The 19,131-nt window shown below is 43.8% G+C and overlaps 1 protein-coding gene and 1 long non-coding RNA gene across 6 annotated transcripts in view; one reads left to right on the top strand and one right to left on the bottom strand.

Annotated features, from left to right (window-relative positions):
* The window catches only part of BANK1 (B cell scaffold protein with ankyrin repeats 1), a 304,009-nt gene that overhangs the window by 69,838 nt on the left and 215,040 nt on the right, over window positions 1–19,131 (bottom strand). The window lies entirely within an intron of this gene.
* Window positions 1–19,131, top strand: part of LOC311519420 — a 70,538-nt gene that overhangs the window by 33,605 nt on the left and 17,802 nt on the right. For 3 of the 5 annotated variants that reach the window (XR_014711273.1, XR_014711275.1, XR_014711276.1), the window contains exon 4: window positions 18,038–18,129. The exons of 1 other annotated variant lie outside the window; for it this stretch is intronic. This is a non-coding gene — a long non-coding RNA (uncharacterized lncRNA). Of the gene's footprint in view, window positions 1–1,260; window positions 2,794–18,037; window positions 18,130–19,131 lie in introns of those variants that run through there. One more of the 5 variants, XR_014711277.1, reaches the window with a different exon arrangement.

Raw genomic sequence — 19,131 nt, 5'->3', positions numbered from 1 at the left:
TGGTATTTTAAACATGCTCTGTTGTAACAATTTTTCAAAAATGGTTGAGGTCTATGCTGTGTTTTTTGCCACTCCTTCCCTATGCCAAACCTGTAGAAGAAAGCATAAATCTCATCCATTTGGGGTTGTGGTTCTGGGATGTAGAGATTATATACTTAAACTGAGGTCTCTAGGGGTATGTCTACACTACAGAATAAGGTCGAATTTATAGAAGTCGGTTTTTTAGAAATCGGTTTTATATATTCGAGTGTGTGTGTCCCCACAGAAAATGCTCTAAGTGCATTAACTCGGCGGAGTGCTTCCACAATACCGAGGCTAGAGTCGACTTCCAGAGCGTTGCACTGTGGATAGCTATCCCACAGTTCCCACAGTGTCCGCTGCCCATTGGAATTCTGGGTTGAGATCCCAATGCCTGATGGGGCTAAAACATTGTCGCGGGTGGTTCTGGGTACATATCGTCAGGCCCCCCTTCCCTCCCTCCTTTCGTGAAAGCAAGGGCAGACAATTGTTTTGCGCTTTTTTTCCTGAGTTACCTGTGCAGACGCCATACCACGGCAAGCATGGAGCCCGCTCAGGTAACCGTCACCATATGTCTCCTGGGTGCTGGCAGATGCGGTATGGCATTGCTACACAGTAGCAGCAACCCATTCCCTTCTGGCAGCAGATGGTGCAGTACGACTGGTAGCTGTCCTCGTCGTGTCCGAGGTGCTCCTGGCCACGTTGGCTGGGAGCGCCTGGGCAGACATGGGCGCAGGGACTAAATTTGGAGTGACTTGACCAGGTCATTCTCTTTAGTCCTGCAGTCAGTCCTATTGAACCGTCTTATGGTGAGCAGGCAGGCGATACAGATTGCTAGCAGTCTGTACTGTACCATCTTCTGCCGGGCAGGCAAGAGATGAGGATAGCTAGCAGTCGTACTGTACCATCTTCTGCCGAGCAGCCATGAGATGTGGATGGCATGCAGTCCTTCTCCACCGTCTGCTGCCAGCCAAAGATGTAAAAGAAGAAATAGACCAGATTTGTTTTGTACTCATTTGCCTCCTCCCCCGTCTAGGGGACTCATTCCTCTAGGTCACACTGCAGTCACTCACAGAGAAGGTGCAGCGAGGTAAATCTAGCCATGTATCAATCAGAGGCCAGGCTAACCTCCTTGTTCCAATAAGAACAATAACTTAGGTGCACCATTTCTTATTGGAACCCTCCGTGAAGTCCTGCCTGAAATACTCCTTGATGTAAAGCCACCCCCTTTGTTGATTTTAGCTCCCTGAAGCCAACCCTGTAAGCCATGTCGTCAGTCACCCCTCCCTCCATCAGAGCAACGGCAGACAATCGTTCCATGCCTTTTTTCTGTGCGGACGCCATACCAAGGCAAGCATGGAGGCCGCTCAGCTCACTTTGGCAATTAGGAGCACATTAAACACCACACGCATTATCCAGCAGTATATGCAGCACCAGAACCTGGCAAAGTGATACCGGGCGAGGAGGCGACGTCAGCGCGGTCACGTGAGTGATCAGGACATGGACACAGATTTCTCTGAAAGCATGGGCCCTGCCAATGCATGCATCATGGTGCTAATGGGGCAGGTTCATGCTGTGGAACGCTGATTCTGGGCTCGGGAAACAAGCACAGACTGGTGGAACCGCATAGTGTTGCAGGTCTGGGACGATTCCTAGTAGCTGCGAAACTTTCGCATGCGTAAGGGCACTTTCATGGAACTTTGTGACTTGCTTTCCTCTGCCCTGAGGCGCATGAATACCAAGATGACAGCAGCCCTCACAGTTGAGAAGCGAGTGGCAATAGCCCTGTGGAAGCTTGCAACACCAGACAGCTACCGGTCAGTTGGGAATCAATTTGGAGTGGGCAAATCTACTGTTGGGGCTGCTGTGATGCAAGTAGCCCACGCAATCAAAGATCTGCTGATATCAAGGGTAGTGACCCTGGGAAATGTGCAGGTCCTAGTGGATGGCTTTGCTGCAATGGGATTCCCTAACTGTGGTGGGGCCATAGACAGAACCCATATCCCTATCTTGGCACCGGAGCACCAAGCCGCCGAGTACATAAACCGCAAGGGGTACTTTTCAATAGTGCTGTAGGCTCTGGTGGATCACAAGAGACGTTTCACCAACATCAACGTGGGATGTCTGGGAAAGGTACATGACGCTCGCATCTTCAGGAACTCTGGTCTGTTTCAAAAGCTGCAGGAAGGGACTTTATTCCCAGACCAGAAAATAACTGTTGGGGATGTTGAAATGCCTATATGTATCCTTGGGGACCCAGCCTACCCCTTAATGCCATGGCCCATGAAGCCGTACACAGGCAGCCTGGACAGTAGTCAGGAGCTGTTCAACTACAGGCTGAGCAAGTGCAGAATGGTGGTAGAATGTGCATTTGGACGTTTAAAGGCGCGCTGGCGCAGTTTACTGACTCGCTTAGACCTCAGTGAAACCAATATTCCCACTGTTATTACTGCTTGCTGTGTGCTCCACAATATCTGTGAGAGTAAGGGGGAGAAGTTTATGGCGGGGTGGGAGGTTGAGGCAAATCGCCTGGCTGCTGGTTACGCGCAGCCAGACATCAGGGCGGTTAGAAGAGCACAGGAGGGCACGGTACGCATCAGAGAAGCTTTGAAAACCAGTTTCATGATTGGCCAGGCTACGGTGTGAAAGTTCTGTTTGTTTCTCCTTGATGAAACACCCCACCCCTTGGTTCACTCTACTTCCCTGTAAGCTAACCACCCTCCCCTCCTCCCTTCGATCACCGCTTGCAGAGGCAATAAAGTCATTGTTGCTTCACATTCATGCATTCTTTATTCATTCATCACACAAATAGGGGGATGACTACCAAGGTAGCGCAGGAGGGGTGGTGGAGGAGGGAAGGAAAATGCCACACAGCACTTTAAAAGTTTACAAATTTAAAATTTATTGAATGCCAGCCTTCTTTTTTTTGGGCAATCCTCTGTGGTGGAGTGGCTGGTTGGCCGGTGGCCCCCCCACCGCGTTCTTGGGCGTCTGGGTGTGGAGGCTATGGAACTTGGGGAGGAGGGCAGTTGGTTACTCAGGGGCTGTAGTGGCAGTCTGTGCTCCAGCTGCCTTTGCTGCAGCTCAACCATACACTGGAGCATACTGGTTTGGTCCTCCAGCAGCCTCAGCATTGAATCCTGCCTCCTCTCATCATGCTGCCGCCACATTTGAGCTTCAGCCCTCTCTTCAGCCCGCCACTTACTCTCTTCAGCCCGCCACCTCTCCTCCCGGTCATTTTGTGCTTTCCTGCACTTTGACATTATTTGCCTCCACACATTCGTCTGTGCTCTGTCAGTGTGGGAGGACAGCATGAGCTCGGAGAACATTTAATCACGAGTGCATTTTTTTTTCTTTCTAAGCTTCACTAGCCTCTGGGAAAGAGAAGATCCTGTGATCATTGAAACACATGCAGCTGGTGGAGAAAAAAAAAGGGACAGCGGTATTTAAAAAGACACATTTTATAAAACAGTGGCTACACTCTTTCAGGGTAAACCTTGCTGTTAACATTACATACATAGCACATGTGCTTTCGTTACAAAGTTGCATTTTGCCTCCCCCCACCGCGTGGCTACCCCCTCAACCCTCCCTCCTCCCTGTGGCTAACAGCGGGGAACATTTCTGTTTAGCCACAGGCAAACAGCCCAGCAGGAATGGGCTCCTCTGAGTGTCCCCTGAAGAAAAACACTCTATTTCAACCAGGTGACCATGAATTATATCTCACTCTCCTGAGGATAACACAGAGAGATAAGGAACGAATGTTGTTTGAACGCCAGCAAACATACACTGCAATGCTTTGTTGTACAATGATTCCCGAGTACGTGTTACTGGCCTGGAGTGGTAAAGTGTCCTACCATGAAGGACTCAATAAGGCTGCCCTCCCCAGAAACCTTTTGCAAAGGCTTTGGGAGTACATCCAGGAGAGCTGCGAATGCCAGGGCAAAGTAATCCTTTCACATGCTTGCTTTTAAACCATACTATACTATAACCATGTATAGTATTTTAAAAGGTACACTCACCGGAGGTCCCTTCTCCGCCTGCTGGGTCCAGGAGGCAGCCTTGGGTGGGTTCGGGGGGTACTGGCTCCAGGTCCAGGGTGAGAAACAGTTCCTGGCTGTCGGGAAAACCGGTTTCTCCTCTTGTTTGCTGTGAGCTATCTACAACCTCATCATCATCATCATCATCTTCTTCGTCCCCAAAACCTGCTTCCATATTGCCTCCATCTCCATTGAAGGAGTCAAACAACACGGCTGGGGTAGTGGTGGCTGAACCCCCTAAAATGGCATGCAGCTCATCATAGAAGCGGCATGTTTGGGGCTCTGACCCAGAGTGGCCGTTCGCCTCTCTGGTTTTCTGGTAGGCTTGCCTCAGCTCCTTCAGTTTCACGCGGCACTGCTTCGGGTCCCTGTTATGGCCTCTGTCCTTCATGCCCTGGGAGATTTTGACAAAGGTTTTGGCATTTCAAAAACTGGAATGGAGTTCTGATAGCACGGATTCCTCTCCCCAAACAGTGATCAGATCCCGTACCTCCCGTTCGGTCCATTCTGGAGCTCTTTTGCGATTCTGGGACTCCATCATGGTCACCTCTGCTGATGAGCTCTGCATGGTCACCTGCAGCTTGCCACGCTGGCCAAACAGGAAATGAGATTCAAAAGTTCGCGGTTCTTTTCCTGTCTACCTGGCCAGTGCATCTGAGTTGAGAGTGCTGTCCAGAGCAGTCACAATGGAGCACTCTGGGATAGCTCCCGGAGGCCAATACCGTCGAATTGTGTCCACAGTACCCCAAATTCGAGCCGGCAAGGCCGATTTAAGTGCTAATCCACTTGTCAGGGGTGGAGTAAGGAAATCGATTTTAAGAGCCCTTTAAGTCGAAATAAAGGGCTTCATCGTGTGGACGGGTGCAGGTTTACATCAATTTAATGCTGCTAAATTCGACCTAAAGTCCAAGTGTAGACCAGGGCTAGGTCACATCATGGCCTTCTGCATCAGTAGATGGCAGACATAGTGTACCTTCTGTAAAGGTTTGTGTATGTTTTTGATTGTTGTGAAAATTGTTTCAGAGTTTCTGACTCACTCTTCCAGCCTTGGGGTAAATGTTTATCAGGGTCTGTGGATATCTTTTGCATAAAATCTAACTAAACTCAGCCACATTACACTGAGTGTCATTCACTCTCATTGTCCCTTCTGCATCAATGACGTCAAAGATATGTTTCAGTGTGTTTGAATAGATTATTTCACTTCTTTCATTCACTTTCTGTCTCATACCGGAATTTAGAACTGGCTGGAGTTTACCACGTGAATGGCATAAATCCTCAAACAACTCTACTCAAATAAGATAAATGTAGTACCTTTCTTTTTATGTCTGTCTAACAAGGATTGTGGTCTTTCACGTCTTCCTCTAGCCTATAAACCAAACCATGTTGACTGATATTTTGCCAAAACCTAAACCTAAGCTTTCTGAGCCCATTGTATTACTATTACATTTTTCCACCTCACTGTCCATTTAATTTTCCAACACTTAAATATATTGAAGAACTCTGATCCCTGAGCTACTTTGTGAAGTTGACATTTATTATGGACTCTTTGTTTCCTATTGCTTAGCCAGATTTTAATACACAACAGTATTTCATCCCATACTCTGTTAATTGTCTATTTTCCTTTCCTCAGAAACAATTGCTGTTTTAGGGATATACATACTGGGGCAAATTGAAGCTTCATTTGTAAACGTATTGTGCTTGCTCACTCAAGGACTGAATTTGGACAACTATATTTTAGAGAGATGCATTATTTTCTGCATATTGTCTTTAGTTCAAACCATCTCATATTTTAGTTTCTCCTGAAGCGTGGACCCCATGTGGCCTACGAGATTTACTGAACTTAGCTGTGTTATAAACACATCCTAAAGAGAGGTAACGTGCATTGGTTCATAGCAGAAATTCTTGACGTATGCCAACCCATTTCCTGTTAGTAACATAATTGCGCTCTTTCCTTAAAAGAATAATGCCACTAAAGCTCTGCTGCCTAAATGTAAAATATTGTACTTGGTGAATGTGCTGACAAAGTGGGCTATTTAATTCCATGAATGGTTAATGATAATGCACTGCAGTTTACATATGGCAGAATCCCAGGACCCAACACTTAGCTTTAGTTGTGTGCTAGGTGCCTCTGCAGAGAGAAAGGAATCTTTCCCCATGCTTCCTCCCTGCAAGCAGTGGAGCAGATGCAGAACCACTCTGTGGAGGCTACATCAGCAAAAGGATTCTAACTCATTGGTAGGAAGCTCAGAGGTGGGCATGTTCTCTAGCCCAACCTTACCCTTGCCTTACACACTGCCACACAGAGATTCGTCACGGAGCTTGGATCTATGCAGCACAAGGGATGCACAGCCTCTGCACAGACCATCAACCTCTCAGTTCTGTCCCCCACCCTCTGCCAGAAGATCTCTCCCACCTGCAGAAGTGGAGGCTGCATGTTCCCCCACAGTGCCTTTTCATTTGAGTTGTCCATGCTGCATGAGATGCAAGCAGTTAGTTTCATAAATATTCTCTTTCATTAAATACCACCCATAGCTCTATGTTGTAACCTAGCAACCAGGCATTTTGGTTCTAAAAATTGTTCTTACGCTCCACTTTGCATTAATGTTACTACTATTTATACAATCTACTGTAACCCCCATTTGGAGTTTGCCAGTTCCTAAAACCCCATACTGAGCCTTTAGGTGGTCCTATCCTATGGATTACAACAATACCAGCTACCACCAGCCCTCTGTCACCATTTCTCAGAATACTTGGAGTTAGGAATGGACTAGAAACTCCTGCTGAGGCCAGTAGGGAGCTTTTTGCATGGGGTGATATGGACAAGTAGTTTGCTGGGCCAAAGATGAGCCAGGGCTGCTCAGCCCTTCCGTCCAAGGGGATAGCCTGACTCAGAGATAAAGAGATTAGGTTTAGGGTTTTTTTGAGCTTTTGGGAACAGAGAGAGAAGCAAAACAGCCCAGGGATCCTCTGATTAACTCAACCATCCACAAAGGGAGTCTTTGAACTGCTTTGGGATCAAAAGTGTATGAGTTAGGAAATTCCAGCCCTGCAGAGACCAGTGTCCAGAGTGACAGATCCAGCTTGACTTCTGAGAGCCAACTGAGCCCTCCACAGGATTCCCAGACTAGGGAGCCAAGAGAGGAACCTGCTCTACCCAGGAGAGAAGACACTGTAAGAAAACACTTTGTTTGTTTTAGGTGGCCAACATCCGCAGCACTGCCACACTCATCTCTGGAGCTCACCTTCAGCATACCCTCTGCCCGGGAAGGTGCCAGGGAGGGATCTGGGGGTTGGGAAGAGTTGGGAGTATTGGGAGGTTGGAAATTTGTTGATTTTTGGATGTGTTAGTATTTTTTAGTTAACCCAGCACTTGTCTTCCCCAAATACTGTTTTCTTGCTCCCAGTAAAGCCCCCCATTGTTATATTGTTATTTGGGAGGGAGGGTGTTATTTCTTTGCTGGGGTCTGTGTTGATTGGTTTTTTTTGGTGTACTGGGTTTTATACTCCTTGCCAGCGGTGATTACATTATTCATTTGCCCAAAGGACAGCACCCTTTGTGTCTTGGGCACAAGGAAAAGTCGCCTGAGGTGGAGACACCAGGCAGCACGAAAAAGAAGTCAGGACCCAGCCCTTGCGAGTAGAGGGAAGAAACCACTTGAAGTAGCAAGAACCAGGGAGGAGGCTTGAGCCATACCTTGGGGAAGGAGCTAGACAACAATGTAATATACTCAAAAATTATTTATTATCCATCACCCCCTCTTCCCCCGAGACCTATATGAGCACCTGGATAAATGAATGAAGAAATTAGCTTCATAAAATTGCTTACATGCACATGGACAGAATCAGCACTGCTGTTCATCAGTATTATCTATTTGAAGTGTTTTACTGCCTTCTAATTTGAGTTTGATTTTGTTTGTTCACACCAGCAAGAAAACTCACACAGTTTTCCTACATGATCTATTTTAAAGTTATTGTCCTCTTGTTATGAGAAAGATAGGACAGACACTCTGTTGATGTTAGTGAAAGTCATTAAACACTGAGTTATAACCAAAGGTAAAATGTACTTAGGAATCTGTTTTGTTTTGGCTTTCACAGCCAGAACCGCTCTGGGGAGCGGGCAGAGTAAGTTAAAGAGGTGGAGCACCAGAGCAACAGTTGCTGGAGGCACTCTGCCTACAGAATGCTGAACTAGACAGAAGGCCTACAGGGTTGCTAAAAAGGAGAGCACCCCAAGGCAATTCCTACCCCTCTGAACAATCCTCCTGGCCATGACTCGGGGATTGTGCAGCAGTGCTACATGTGCTAGCCATCCTCAACACCCTCATGCTCAGGCAGGAGAAGCACTAGCATTCCTGCGCCCTCTGCATGGCTGTACAAGGAGAGGGGGAAAGACTCTAGTACCTCTCTTCATTCAGCCCTTTCACACTTGCATAGGAACAATTAAGATTTAGATCTAAGGCTCAGATCCTCAAAGGTATTTAGGTTTCAGAGTAACAGCCGTGTTAGTCTGTCTTTGCAAAAAAGAAAAGGAGTACTTGTGGCACCTTAGAGACTAACCAATTTATTTGAGCATGAGCTTTCGTGAGCTACAGCTCACTTCATCGGATGCATACCGTGGAAACTGCAGTAGACATTATATACACACAGAGACCATGAAACAATACCTCCTCCCACCCCACTGTCCTGCTGGTAATAGCTTATCTAAAGTGATCATCAAGTTGGGCCATTTCCAGCACAAATCCAGGTTTTCTCACCCCCCCCCCCCCACAAACTCACTCTCCTGCTGGTAATAGCCCATCCAAAGTGACAACTCCCTTCACAATGTGCATGATAATCAAGGTGGGCCATTTCCTGCACAAATCCAGGTTCTCTCACTCCCCTCCAAAAACCACACACACAAACTCACTGTCCTGCTGGTAATAGCTCATCCAAAGTGACCACTCTCCCTACAATGTGCATGATAATCAAGGTGGGTCATTTCCAGCACAGATCCAGGCTTTCTCACACACCCCCGGGGGGGAACACACACACACACACACACACACACACACATAAACTCACTCTCCTGCTGGCAATAGCTCATCCAAACTGACCACTCTCCAAGTTTAAATCCAAGTTTAACCAGAACGTCAGGGGGGGGGGTAAGAAAAAGCAAGGGGAAATAGGCTACCTTGCATAATGACTTAGCCACTCCCAGTCTCTATTTAAGCCTAAATTAATAGTATCCAATTTGCAAATGAATTCCAATTCAGCAGTTTCTCGCTGGAGTCTGGATTTGAAGTTTTTTTGTTGTAAGATAGTGACCTTCATGTCGGTGATTGCGTGACCAGAGAGGTTGAAGTGTTCTCCGACTGGTTTATGAATGTTATAATTTTTGACATCTGATTTGTGTCCATTTATTCTTTTATGTAGAGACTGTCCAGTTTGACCAATGTAAATGGCAGAGGGGCATTGCTGGCACATGATGGCATATATCACATTGGTGGATGTGCAGGTGAACGAGCCTCTGCTGGAAATGGCCCAACTTGATGATCACTTTAGATAAGCTATTACCAGCAGGACAGTGGGGTGGGAGGGGATATTATTTCATGGTCTCTGTGTGTATATAATGTCTACTGCAGTTTCCACGGTATGCATCCGATGAAGTGAGCTGTAGCTCACGAAAGCTCATGCTCAAATAAACTGGTTAGTCTCTAAGGTGCCACAAGTACTCCTTTTCTTTTTGCAAAGGTATTTAGGTGATTTCAATGGGAGTTAGGTGCCTAAATGACTTTGATGATCTGGGCCTAAGAACCCAAGGCTCACCTCTTGTAGGAAAAAATCTGCAGGGAGGGAAAGTACCTCAGAAACATAGTGATCCCTGACTGTAAGTCTACTCAAACATGCACTAGGGGACATACTGACCTCTAGCTGAGCCTATGATCCGGGAGCTGTATAGTTGGCATACTTGTATCAAGCACAGTTAGCTGGATCAAGTTTTAGGCCCTACATATTTAGAAAAGCCTTCTTCCCCCTTACTGGTTTTAAGTTTTAGAGTAGGTGCAGGGAAAGAGTTCTCCTACTCCTTCACACTGGTGCTTCTGCTGCTTTGTTTTCTTTTCCATTTTTTTCTTATAACTTCACATCTCCTAATAAGATCTGTGATCTCAGGTAAAGGATGCCAGCTTCCACAATGTAACCAGCATCCGTTTTCCTGGTGAGCTAGAAGTACTTGGCCTGAAGCTGTGCCAAACAAATCAGAAAGCAAAAGACCAGTATTTAAGATCAGTTATTTTGATAAAAAATAATAATATTTTTGAATGAAGCTGATCATTTTGATGATTTTGTTGACACTGAGGGAAAACCATCACTTGGAGATGCTTCTCACAGTAGTCTGTAGTCATAATTTACTGTAATACTATGCTGACTTTCTAACTTCTAATATCTCTGCTTACACCATATGGCTTCTTATCAGGCTGCTGGAGGTAACAAATGCAGCAATGTTGTTGCTTTTCAGTAATACATAAGCACTGCTTTACTGGTACACATAATTTTATCTTTCAAATACACATTTTGTCCACATACACTACATATTATCATCTTTCCCACAGCATGGTTTTAATTTCCTCAGAATGTGTTCTTGTTATTTATTTATTAATAGATATGGTCATTCGATATGTAATTGCCCTGCTTCCTCTCACTTATATTGCTGTAAATCAGGAATGCCTCATTATGACTTAATGAATTATGACATTTATTCATTATTTATTTATTTGTTGTGCAACTCAATTGTGACACACTGGTATAAAAGTAGAGAGACAGAAGAAAATCAGACCCTTTGCCATTTAAAAGTTAGTGGTTGAGGATTAAACACCCATGTTTCCGGTGATATGTTCACAACAGCCTACAACATGCCTTTAGCACACAGTTTGCTAAAAATCCCAAGCACTACCATACTTTCTGGGAAATTTAAGAAAATGAAATCTGTTCAAATTTTAATGGGAGCTGATAGGAAATATATCACCATGGTCTGGCTCACAAAAGAGATGTGATTAGAAAAGAACAAGGAATATGAGATATAGAACAAATCACAGCCCAAATCCAATGATCTTAGGACCAGTTTGAGGAAATATTGTTCTTAACACACTACTCACAGCATATTAAACAACAACAACAAAGCGAACAAACAAAAAGTCAGCAATGGATACACTACCTTGGCCTCAAACTAAAATATTAAAACACCAGCACTAAACGAGTCTGGCTTTCCTTGAAAATATGACATAGCGATAACAAACATCTGAACTACCTACCCATGTATAGATCACCTCACAAACTCTGAATATAAACTGACTCACATGCATAGCTACCTAATACTGATTTACAAACTGCTGCACTGCACCGCGTATCAGCAGAACAATAGGCTGTGATCCCTCTTTACAGCACTACTATAGCAAGGCAACAGTTTAGGTTAAGACCAGCTCCAGCTTTCTGTTTAAAGCTTGACTGTTCTAAGAGCTCTACAAACTATACAGTTAATCAGATTGCCTTGAAATTTGGTGAGCCTCATGGCGACATGGGGTACGGCCAGTGATCCAAATCTGGGGCCATTTAATGAATAGGCTCCTAAGATACAACCCCTGAAAAACAAAACAGCTGTTTTTTAAAGTTGATACATTCTGGCAATGTTCTTTTGCTCACAATTAGAGATCAAATCATTATACCTGGGTTTCAAATGCTCGAGGGCTACCCCACTAGAGTGTATGGCACCAACCAGCCCTTGGGGGGGAAACAAATTAAAACATGATTTGAAAAAGCGTTTGCATCTCCAATTAGTTGTGCTGAGGCTCACATGCCTAAGGGATTACACTAAACATGCATAGAAAGAGGGTAACTATTTGGAAAACTACCTTTTTATCCCAGGATGTGGGTGGCTCTGAGAATACATTTCAGTCACCAAATCTGAGCACAACCCCAGGCACTGTGGAAAAAAAAGCAGGCATATTTCTCCAATATGCCTCTATCAAAGGAGGCGTTTTATTTTGGGGAAATGTATTCTGAGTACAGCAGAATATTTAGAAGGCTCTTAAACTTTTTTTTTTAAATCCCTACACAAGCAAATGCTCATTGGGAAGGGTGGATGACTGGGTGCAAGAGTAGGTGGGAATAGGGGGAGAGGAGTTGGGGGTTCAGGTGATGGGCAGGGGGACTAGTATGAATAACAGGGGATGGGTGGGACACTAGAAAGAGGGCCATGGGGGTGAATGAAAGGGGGACTCAGGAGAATAGGAGCAGGGATGCTTATCAGCCCCACATTCCTCTCCTGTGCGTCCACCATGATCATCTACAGGAGCGTGATGACCCCCTCCTTGCCCCACTCCGGTGAGTCAGGTTCTTGGAAGTAGCTTGCCTATCTGGGGTGGGGAGGTGGTCTGAGCTCCTCTCCTTACTCCCCTATGTGAGCTGGGATTTGGGGTAATACAATAATACAATATTATCATGGAATGCCAGCTCTGCTGTAGCTAAGGTTGGGAAGCCTTTCCTGTTTGAAGAATGACTCTTCTAAGTGATCTGAAATCTGTGGGCTTATATAGACTGTCTTGAAATTGTCTATGCCTCCTGGCAGTACAGAGGGTACTAGGAATAAAGGGACCAGTCCAGTGTGCAGTCTGGGCTACATAACCAAGGTAGTGTGCAGCCTTCCAGTAAGCTATTGCCTGTGATATGCATATATACATGGCAATATAGGGCTCAATACTGCAAGGAGCAATTTCTTATATGTTAATAACTTCTACAGACGCAACTAATAGAAAAAGGGGATGGGAAAGGGGACCTGGAAATGTTGGCAGAGGAGCTATATGTTGTGGGGAATGATGGAGGAGGGGGTGAAAAAGGTGAGAGATCAGTCTTTTCTCAAACACTTAAAGTTACTATAACAAAGTCTGCTGCAGTTTCCACGGTATGCATCCGATGAAGTGAGCTGTAGCTCACGAAAGCTCATGCTCAAATAAATTGGTTAGTCTCTAAGGTGCCACAAGTACTCCTTTTCTTATAACAACCATGTAATAAAACGGTCAAGGTTTTGAGGCATAGATCATGGATGAGATTTCTCTCACCAGCCCTGTCAGCAACTACAAAAGAATGGCCATACTGCATCAGATCAATGGTCCATCTAGCCCAGTATCCTGTTTCTGATACTTCAGAGGGAATGAAAGAACAAGTCAATTGTGAGTGACACATCCCCTGTTGTCCAGTCACACTCCTGGCAGTTAGACGCTTACGGACACCCATGAACATGAAGTTCTGCCCCTGACCATCCTGCCTAATAGCCATTGATGGACTTCTCCTTCATGAACTAATCTAATTCTTTTTTGGATCCAGTTATACTTTTGGCTTTCACAACATCCTATGACAATGAGTTACATAACTTGACTGTGCATTATGTAAAGAAGTAGTTCCTTTTCTTAGTTTTAAACCTGCTGTCTATTAATTTCATCAGGTGACCCATAGTTCTTATGTTATGTAAAGGGGTAAATAACACTTCCCTATTCACTTTCTCCAGACCATACATGATTTTATAGACCTTTACCAGATCCCCCTTTAGCCATCTCTTTTCTAAACTGAACAGTCCCTATCTTTTCAATCTCTCCTGTTATGGAAACTGTTCCATACTCCTAATTATTTTTGTTGCCTTTGTCTTTACATTTTCCAATTCTAATATCTTTTTTGAGATGGGAAAACTAGAACTGCATGCACTATTCAAGGTGTGGGGAAACCATGGATTTACTTAGCAACAATACGATTTTTTTCTATTTTATTAGGAACTATTAAGAAAGGCACAAATACCATTCTGTTAGCTTTTTGGATTGCCACTGCGTGTTGAGCAGATGTTTTCAGAGAACTATTCATGATGACTCCAAGATCTCTTTTTTGAGTGGTGACAGCTCTTTAGCCCCCATCATTTTGTATATACAGTTGGGATTATTTTTTCCACCGTGCATTAATTTGCATTTATCAATATTAAATTTCACCTGCCATTTTGTCACCCTGTCACGTCAGTTTGCTTTGTAACTCTTCACAGCCAGCTTTTGACTTACCTATCTTGAGTAATTTTGTATCATCTGCACATTTTGCCACCTCCCTGTTCATCCCCTTTTCCAGGTCATTTATGAATATGTTGAACAGCACTGTTCCCAGTACAGATCTTTTGAGGGAACTATTTACCTGTTTCCATTCTAAAAACTGACCATTTATCCTACCCTTTGTTTCCTATCTTTTAAGCAGTTACTAATCCATGAGAGAACCGTCCCTCTTATCCTATGACTGCTTAGTTTGCTTAAGAACCTTTGGTGAGGGACCATGTCAAAGGCTTTCTGAAAGTCCAAGTATGCTATATCTACTGGATTACCCTTCTGTACATGCTTGTTGACTCCCTCAAATAATCTAATAGATTGCTGAGGCATGATTTCCTTTATAAAAGCTGTGTTGACTCTTCCCCCAGCAAATCATATTCATCTATTGTTTGGTAATTCTGTTCTTTACTATAGTTTCAACCAATTTTCCTGGTATGAAGTTAGGCTCACTGGCCTGTAATTGCCAGGATTGCCTCTTAAGCCTTTTTTAAAAATCAGCATTGCATAGCTATCTTCCAGTCATCTGGTACAGATGGCGAATTAAGTGATAGGTTACATAACGGAAATAGCAGTTCTGCCATTTCATTTTTAATAAGAGTCCTTCAGAACTCTTGGGTAAATACCATCTGGTCCTTCTGACTTATTGTTTAATTTATCAATTTGTTCCAAAACCTCTTCTACTGACCCTTCAATCTGGAATAATTCCTCAGATTTGTAACCTGAAAAGAATGGCTTGGGTGTGGAGATCTCCCTGCAAATCCTCTGCAGTGAAAACTGATGCAAAGAATTCATTTAGCTTCTCCAACAGCTTTGTCTTTCTTGAGTGTTCCTTTAGCACCTTGATTGCCCAGTGGCCTCCATGACTGTTTGGCAGGCTTCCTGCTTCTGACATGCTTAACATTTTTCTTGCTGTTAGTTTTTGTGTCTTTAGCTAGTCGCTCTTCAAATTCTTTCTTGGTTGTCTTATTGTACTTTTACACTTGACTTGCCAGAGTTTATGCTCCTTTCTATTTTCCTCACTAGGACTGGACTTTCAATTTTAAAAGGATGCCTTTTTGCCCCTAACCTCCTCTTTTACTCTGCTATTTAGATATGGTGGCATTTTACACATTGCAAATATTTCAAAGCATGACCATTATCCCTATTCCAGTACACCAAATGTGCAGGAGGTGGGAGAAGTACTGAGGAATCACATAGAAACTCTGTATTCCTGGTTTTCAGACATTTGAATTTTGCTGAAAGCAACATTCTGTAAGGACATGAGCCATCATTGGGCAAACCTGAAGTTTTTTTTCCATTTAATCTTGCATAATTTGATGTGCATTTTATGTACCTGTCTACAACACTTAGGTAAATTTCTGTGTGACTTCCTGTAACTGTCACTTTAAATTGAAAGGAAAAAAGTGAAAAACCAACTCAAAAACGCTATTGTTATCATTTCAATTCAGCTCTTCATAAATGACTTACCGCTACACTCCCACAGTTTTATATATTTTAGCTGAATTACTGCTTTTCATTCTCAATGGTCATATACTATATTGTACAGGCATTCAAATAACCTCAGATTTGTTTTTGACACCATTACTACCGGAGATAGAAAAGAGAAAATGGAATCAGTAAAATTAATTTAGCTTTACACACATAAATGCTAATATCAAGAGACCTTTTTACTAAATTACTGAAGGTTCTTCAGTCTTTGGTTGAAGACCTCTCTCTTTTTTAAAGTGTTTGGTTTGTGCTATTCTGTACAACTGAATACTAAGGGATTTCTCTTCTGAGCAAGCTAGCTTTCACAAATAACAATCCTCCTTAGATTTATTTTTGTTGTTTCTCCTTTGACTACTGTTCTTGCTTCCTCACTTTTCATACCCCACACACTACTTTTTTCAAAGACTTCCAAATCTTACAGAGCACTAATTCTGCAGAACAAAATACCCACTGCTGTTTGACAAGCTGTGTAATCACTACAAATTCCTCAAAAGCATCCCCATCATGTCAATAAGTTATTTTGCCAGTCATGTGGAGTCAACATTTTTCTTGCTTCCCCCTCATTAGTTTTTTACTGGGCTGAAGAATAGCGATCCCACAGAGCATTTCTCTTTTGCCTTATGCCAATTATGGTGGCTCAGCTTTTAGTGTACTCAATTACACTACATTCAGTCCCTGATGTCAAAGAACACTCAGAGATCCCCTCGGCAGTACAATAGGTGGTGGAGAAAGTGGAGGGGGGAGTCAGGGAAGAACATAAGGGGTTTGCATACCCTTCAAGGCCTAGACCCAGCTCCATAGGAGTGTTTTGTTCAGCACAGCAATATGCAGAGGGCGAGGGAGCCCAGGGTAGGTGTGGGCATGGTGAGGTTGGGCCACAGAATACTCTGTTGCATGTTCCCCATTCCTCTCCCTGAAGCCCACAGCTCAGCCACACTGTGGGTGAAACACACCCCTATGCCAAGGACCAACAAAAGGCTTATTCAGCACTTAGGCTCTCAAAATATATTTTAAATGAGTGTTTAGGATCTTTTCACAATGGTGAATTTCACCACAGGCTGTGTCAGCCAGGAAGTAAGCACAGGCCTCCTCCCCTTTCCCCAGTACCGAGCCCAGCCTTAAGAATGCTCTGAGCTCCATCAATTGGACTTCCAGCTGGGAACTGCAGGAGCACAGCATATTCCATGCCTCCTTCCCACTACTGACATGCCCCATCTGCCAAACTAGATTTGTGTGTCGGAAGGGAGGGGCTATGGAGGAGCCAGAGAGAATTCCCCGCTGAGGGACACACAGCAGTTTCCACTCCCTTTGCATGGCCTGAAACCCATGTACCATATTAGGGCGTTACATCGAAGATGCATGCACCTCATGTACAAATGGAGAATCAAGGATTCGCCAAAATGTCAATGCAGAGACCTCCAAATCCTCCAACATACTGTGGACACACTGCTCCACCTTTTCATGTCCACGAGGTCTAGTAAACGCGCACTCACCTGAAGCCCTTGAATGGATTTCAAACCTTTCTATTAACTTATAAACGTTGCTATTTTCATATGAAAGAAGAAGAAGAAGGAGGAGAATGCCATGCAGGGAGCAGAACAGTGCAGAAGTTCTGTCCCAAAATTTTTTTACTTTCTTTTTCCAAACTTGCAGGGTTCTGGGTAAATTAAAAAAAAATCGGGGTGAATATAGGCCCCTCAGCTCTTAGACATTTTTTTCCTTTGGCTCTCTTACTTGCCATCTTATCACTGCTGCTGGATGAAAGATTTTCTTTCATAAAACATAATTATGCTTTAGATGACCATAATTTTAATCAGAGCTGCACTGGATGTATGAATGCTTCATGTACTGCAGGTGTATAGTAGTTAAACAATGAGATGAAAGACAAGCTTGAATGGGTCATTGATTAAGGGAAAACCAGCCTGTAGGGAAGCTTTATGGAACATTTGAAGATCTCATACTTTAAAATGAAAAACAAGTTGCTGTGTATTTAATAAGAAATGTTACCAGTGAAGATATTCATAATCAACAGGAAAGAAACAGGACACGATGAGGGTTCTTCAGTAATAATATTCTGCCTACCTACAGACCTGGAATTTTACAATTCCATCTGCCTGCATGATGAATACTACAGAATACTATTGAGTTCCTGTAAAAAATACCTCCACTCTTGTCTTGCAAGAAGGGCACATTTCAAGGTTTCAGGGATCTAATTAGGTTTTTAGTTAAAAGTATACAACTTTCCCTGGACTCAGCATGAGTTGCATATGTTCAAGTGACAGGGCAATCAAGATATACTACAGGACTGTAAATTAATTCCATAGTTACATTTTTATTCCTCATTTTCTGTCCTATACTATTATATTTAATATTGTATTCCCATAGGGTCTAGAAGCCCCAGTCATGGATCAGGACCCCATTGTTCTAAGGAAAAACACAGGATTAAAAGACAGTCCATACACCAGTGACCTTACAATGTAAGTATAAGATGAGACAACGGACGGATACAGACAGAAGAGAGGAAACAATGAGACAGTATTGGTCAGCATGACATGCAGCGGTATCAGTACACAAGCAGCCTAACCACTGCCAAGTTTGGGTTTTTTTGTAGTCACCACAGCAAAGCAGAGTTTTGAGGAGGATTTTGAAGAAGACTAATGAGTTAGTTTTGTGGATGTTTACTTTTGCAGATGTTTATGGGGAGTTCCTCCTAAGCACAATGGGCAACATGGAAGAAATGATGAAAGTGCTTGTTTGAAAATGTAAGACATGGGCAATGGAGGCTGGTATCATGGTCTGATTAGAAATGGAAGCTGACATTACATTTCAAGAGGGAATGAGAGCAAGGATACATAGGATGAGGATAGGCTGCGAAGGACCTTGAAAATGAACACATGCAGCTTATGTTTGAGAAGAGCTGGTGGAGAGTTGCAAGGAGAAATGTGAGATGGTCAAAGTAATGAGCTAGGAAAACAATCTTTTCAGCAACATTCTGAATGCATATGGGTGGAGCAAAACTGAATTTGTCAAGAAGAGAGAAAGGATGCTGCAGTAATTGAAACGCGAGATAATGAGAGCTTGGAGGAGAGTTTTAGCTGTGTTGATGGATCTGAAAGGTCATCTGTGTGAAGGGTTATTGTCGCAAACCCACCCTTGCCAGTGACATAGTCAACTTTCCTCCTCAGATGGGGAGAGTGAAGATGGTCAGGTTACCCAATCAGGCCTGCAGTAGATAAGTAAGAGGCGTGGAGAGAGACGGCATTGCAGGTGGGTGTGGGCAGAAACCTGAAGAGAAGATAGACCCTCAGGGAGTGGGACTGTGTTCATATGAAACTGGTGTGAAGACTTCATAGGCTTAAGTTCTATTTTGAAAGACTTTATGCAGGATTTAATAAATTGGACCCCAAAAGGGGAATGATTTCATAGAATCATAGACGATTAGGGTTGGAAGAGACCTCAGGAGGTCATCTAGTCCAACC

This window comes from Lepidochelys olivacea (genome assembly GCF_965140295.1).
Source record: "Lepidochelys olivacea isolate rLepOli2 genome assembly, chromosome: 4".
Lineage (NCBI taxonomy): Eukaryota > Metazoa > Chordata > Testudines > Cheloniidae > Lepidochelys > Lepidochelys olivacea.
This window is presented reverse-complemented; position numbering and strand designations above follow the sequence as displayed.